Genomic DNA, 6,000 nt, shown 5'->3' with positions numbered 1-6,000 from the left:
GTGTATTGCACAATGCCTGCAAGACAAACTGCTGTATAACTTGAATTCCGTGTGTCAAGTGATAAAGATCTGTGTATGATTCATATAATGACTATATGAATAGATATGGTAGGACTTGGTTTTACAAACCTAAATGGTCAGATAAAATGTTACTCTGCTTTTCTGTAACTGCTTGTTGCTTAGACTTAAATCTGGACAAGTTGTAATACGGATTTCAGCACTTCTTAAATAGGAGTTAAAGGAGTAACAGGAAACAGTCTTTTTCCAGAGGTAATGAACAGACAAAAGTAATTACAACTCCAAACGAATTAGCAGAAGTTGTAAGTATTTGGAACTTGTAAAAATTGAACCCAAAGTGTCCCCAAGTTTATGCAGAAAGATAGGCGTATTTGAAATATTTTTCTGAGCTACAATTCCTGAAAAGGCTTTTGTCTAATTTTAAAATGTTCAGTTTAAAGGATAGTCAATGATGGTAGGGAAGGGAGAGGAAAGACGAGGTGGATATGGTACATCTTTAAGATTATAATCTTTTTGCATTGTATTGCCAAGCTTAACAAACTTACATAACACTAATAGGTGCAAACTGAGGGTACATTTAGCACTTTATGCAAAACTGTATAGTTTTGCACACTTACAGATTTACAGCTGCACATGTCATTTTAATGACTTCTTAGGTCAGACTTATCTTTTGAATGCCAGCAATTCTTGTATTTCATGATCTTACTTTAATTTATCCTGATTGCTTATGTACACTTAGGATGCTGTAGATAATTGCTACTAACAACAATATTATCAGGTGCCTTTCTATATATTACAAGGCTGTGTGGTTTTTTGTCTGTGTGGGTGGGTTTTGTTTTGTTTGTGTCTTTCTTCCTCCTTTACCTAGAGATATGTTACATGATTTAGGTCAGTTTTTGGTTAAAATTGTGGTAAGTAAAACTAGTAGCAATTCCAATGATAGACCTCAGGGATCTGATCAGCCCATCAGCTGTGTATTAGAAGTCATGCTGACATTAAGTCATATATGATAGATATTCAGGCCCTGGTTTGGTTTTACTTAGCATTGCTTTAAGAATGAATATATGTATATATTAGAACATGTATGTGTGTATATTTCATATATATACGGAGTCTTATATTGGCTGTGTAGTACTTTTATTACTAAAGTTATTACTAAAACATTTACATACAAATAGTCCTTTCTAAAAGACTAGCTAATTTAGACAGCTGTTTTATAACCTACAGGCCCACGGCATAAGCATTTGCACAGAGATTAATTTTGGAATGTCATTCAAGGCAGACACTTGTAAAAATGACTTTCTGAGGTCCCCTTTGGTTCTATTTTCTGCAGTTCTGAGAATTAGGCTGACTTAGTTTTCTGTTTGACTACATTTCTGCTGTGGATTCAGGAGAAAACACTTTTCATAGATAGCATTTTATTACTTGGCATGAGGAGAGATGGTGTTAACTGTTCTTGAAGAGAAAATGGTGTGTGACCCTTCTTATCCTTGGATCTTGTAGTCCTTAAGCCTTTCCCCAGGTATGACAGTCATCTGCAAGTCTACTGCAGTGTTTTTAAACATACGCCTAAGGCTTGGGCCTGCCACTGTTCTTGTTTGTATTACAAAAAAGCGGGTTCACTGTTGGTACATGCTTAATGGCCTATTAATATATACTGGCTTTTGAAGTAGTCTTCTGAGAGCTTTGGGCCAGAGTTTGAGTTATATGGCTAAAAATGCAGCTGCTCTGTATCGGCATTGTGTAACTTGCTGTTGTAGGCATCTGTAAGCCTAGTGCAAAGCCTTGGTCAAATATAACAATAATGATGGTGCAGTGCTTTTAGCATCTACAAAGAAACTAAATGCTTTATCAAGAAGGTGCAATGGTCCATGTCTGATTAAAGGCCAAAGCTTGTATTACTTGACTCGAAGACGCAGTTTCATACCAGAAGACAGGAAGGCTGCTCTCTGCAAAATGAATATAGTGCAAAAATCCTATTCTCTAGCCAAAACTGCAATTTGTGCAAAACTGCAAGCTTTTGTAAAGAGCTGTTGCCTGTGGGGAAGGCAGTGATGAGATGAAGTGGTTTATCACTTGTGTCCCAGGAATGTTTGTGCTTCTCATCTGTTTCCCTGAATGCAGGGAAGGGCTATCTGTGTGTTAAGGTATGTAAGACCTTAGAGGAAACTGAGGCTTTTGTATTGCATCTCACCCCGCTCTCAAAATGAGACTGACCTGGGCCTTGTGTGGTATCCCTTAACCCTTACTATCTAGCTGAGCATCCTCCTTGGGCACATGTTGCCACATGTTGCTTTAACTCATGGTGTCTGTTTTATTGGCAAGCATGGCAGTGAAATTGTCATCTTTCTACAAATCAGAATCCTGCGTAAATGAGCAGGGTAAGCCCTTCTTTCAGAACTACAGTTCCTGTTACAGGTTTGCGTAGATCCTATTTCAGGGCTCATGTTCTTCTCACGTTTCCAGGACTAGAGATCATTTGAGTAGTTTAGGCTCTACCACACTCATGGTCAGTACATTGCTCTGTGTGTCACTATCTACTTGAGGCTATAACTTCTGGCAAACTTAACTTGCTAATTAAATAGTGACAAAGGCTAAATAAACTCTTTTTTTTCTGAACTATGCATGGAACTAGGAAAGCTGGCAGTATTACTCATATCATTACTGTTTGCATATAAATGTACATGTGTTCTTTCAGATACTATCTTAAGTGATAAAACTTCCAGTGTTTTCCTGGTGGGTTTTTTTGGGTCTAATACCCTACTGTAAAATTCTCTTGATGGCTTGATTTTGTTCTTTAAACTCATCCTGAAACTGGTTCACTATATTATCTTAAGGTTTGGTTTTGTTTGTGTTTTCCTTTGTTGTTGATTGTCAGCTGATGCGTGGCAGGGCACAATGGCATGATTAGCTTTCATCCTGATGATCCTCTATTTCTCTCTGCTTGTTGAATTTAATTTGGCTTTGAAATATTACACTGTATTTTAAACTTTGTGTGTAAGGAATTTTCAAACTTTTTTACCTTAGCTGCAAAAGTCTAGCTCTTGTCAGTAAACTTCTTGGAAAAATGTTAAACAAAAAATCAAAATTTAACTTAACATTCTTTTTGGTTTTCAAGTGTAAAATGTAGTTCATGTCAAATTATGTAATCTTATGAACAGAGCGTTTCCTGAGAAGTAACTGACTGCCACTAACAGGACTGCTAATATAGTGAAAGAAGAACTTAGAGGTCAAAGGTGCTTTAAAAGAGAATGTGTATTGCTTTTTAAACCATATGAAGGTTTCGAGCCTTTCCAAAATACATCTGAACTAGCTCAGATTTCTTAGCAAGAGCCTGCTGTACGTGGTAAAATACACATTTTGTGATGATGATTAAATCAATGGCCTCAGTTGCAAGTAAGCTTTGGTCAGACTGATTACAAGGTAATTGCCAGTATTAGCTACTTGATGCTAATTGCTTTGTTATCTGAAAATAACTGAATATTTTCCAAGACACTCTTTTGCAAACTAATTTAAAAATGGACAGAATATAATTTGGTTAAACAGACTGGTGGAGTAAATGCTAGATGCATTTAACACGCTGTTCATGACAAAAGATGTGCTTTATTTTTGGTGTGGCTTTTATTAATGGGAAGTTGGTCTTGTAAGTATTTTTCTACAAAAAATGTGTATGTGCGAAGATGATATTTTAACATTTTTCAAGAACTCATATTTTTAAATGCTACAGACCAGAGAGACTGTCTACATTAAGACTAAAGTTAGTAGCTTTACAAAATGCAATGTAAGCTTTAATTTTTATATTGTAATAATAACTTGCTGTCAACTTGTTTACATATTTGTAGGAGGGAAAGCTTCATTATGCATTGACTTATCTTGACACTATCTTCAATAAATTCTGCTTTGAGCAGGATGCAGTGGATATTTTATTACCTGAAATACAATTAACAAAGCAATCACTGTAATCTGTATTCTATTACTTATTACAATTATTCCAGTACTGAAAGAACCACTCTGAACTTTGAAGAGACTTTGAAATTGTTTTAAGTACAAGTAAGCTGTCATTGAGGTTTTGCTGTGGAGCCTGATGCTGATTTAGACTTAAACGAAACTTTGTGTGCTAAAGGCAACTTGAAAATGCTGTAGCCTTGCCTATTTTGATTAGATGTTCAATTCAGAGTAAACTTAAAATAAGGTGCTTAGTCTCCCAAGACTGCATAGCTTCCTGCTATGTTCCTGCTTGTTTTTTTTTTTTTAATCAAACTATTTCTAATGCTAGCCTCTTTTATTGATGTAGCTTTACTGTTGTTTGTGCCAACAAGCAGATTTTGTTTTGTATTTCCTTGTCAAAAAGAGTTCTTCTGGTATCCCAAAAGAGGAGATGTTTAGGTGAACTTGGGCCTTTCCTTTTTCAAACCTCCCTTCAAGTAAGCTGTTAACACCTCTAGCAAAACCCAAGCAAAAAAAACCTCTGTTACCACATTTCTGGACTTTTTTTTTTTTTTTTTTTTTTTTTTGCAAGGCTTCCTTGTTTTCTCAAAGGAAAGAATTTCTTGATATGGTTAATTAAGGAGGAAGACTTGAAAACTACAATTTACTGCTATTGTCTCCTAAGCATTATGGAAATACATCCCAGGAGCAAATACTGTAAGGGACCTTGCAGTGGTTCAGTTTCTAATGTCAGAACAGTTCACAGTATCACAGTATGCTAGAGATTGGAAGGGACCTCAAAAGATCATCTAGTCCAATCCCCCTGCCAGAGCAGGAACACCTAGATGAAGTTACACAGGAATGTGTCCAGGCAGGTTTTGAATGTCTCCAGAGAAGGAGACTCCACAACCCCCCTGGGCAGCCTGTTCCAGTGTTCCATCACCCTCACTGAGAACAAGTTTCTTCTCAAGTTTAAGTGGAACCTCTTGTGTTCCAATTTGTACCCATTACCCCTTGTCCTATCATTGTTTGCCACTGAGAAGAGCCTGGCTCCATCCTCGTGACACTCCCCCTTTATATATTTATATACACTAATAAGGTCACTCCTCAGTTTCCTCTTCTCCAAACTACAGAGACCCAGCTCCCTCAGCCTTTCCTCATAAGGGAGATGCTCCACTCCCTTAATCATCTTAGTTGCCCTGAGCTGGACTCTCTCCAGCAGGTCCCTGTCCTTCTTGAACTGAGGGGCCCAGAACTGGACACAATATTCCAGATGCGGTCTCACCAGGGCAGAGTAGAGGGGAAGGAGGACCTCTCTCGACCTACTGACCACCCCCCTTCTAATACACCCCAGGATGCCATTGGCCTTCTTGGCCACAAGTGCAGTGTTGGCTCATGGTCATCCTGCCATCCACTAGGACCCCCAGGTCCCTCTCCCCTACACTGCTCTCTAACAGGCCGTTCCCCAACCTATACTGGAACCTGGGGTTGTTCCTGCCCAGATGCAGGACTCTACACTTTCCCTTGTTATATTTCATCAAGTTTCTCCCTGCCCAACTCTCCAGCCTATCCAGGTCCCGCTGGATGGCAGCACAGCCTTCTGGCGTGTCAGCCACTCCTCCCAGCTTAGTGTCATCAGCAAACTTGCTGACAGTACACTCAATTCCCTCATCTAAATCATTGATGAATATATTAAATAATACTGGTCCCAGTACTGACCCTTGAGGCACTCCACTAGATACAGGCCTCCAACTAGACTCCGCCCCACAGACTACAACTCTCCGGCTTCTCTCCTTCAGCCAGTTCGCAGTCCACCTCACTACCTGATCATCCAGACCACACTTCCTCAGTTTAGCTATGAGGATGCTGTGGGAGACTGTGTCAAATGCTTTGCTGAAGTCAAGGTAGACCACATCCACCGCTCTGCCATCATCCATCCACCGTGTTATTTCCTCATAAAAGGCTATGAGGTTGGTCAAGCATGACTTCCCCTTGGTAAAGCCATGTTGACTGCCCCTAATGACCCTCTTATCCTTGACATGCCTTAAGATGGCA

Source organism: Psittacula echo, assembly GCF_963264785.1.
Source record: "Psittacula echo genome assembly, chromosome: 6".
Taxonomy (NCBI): domain Eukaryota; kingdom Metazoa; phylum Chordata; class Aves; order Psittaciformes; family Psittacidae; genus Psittacula; species Psittacula echo.
This window is presented reverse-complemented; position numbering follows the sequence as displayed.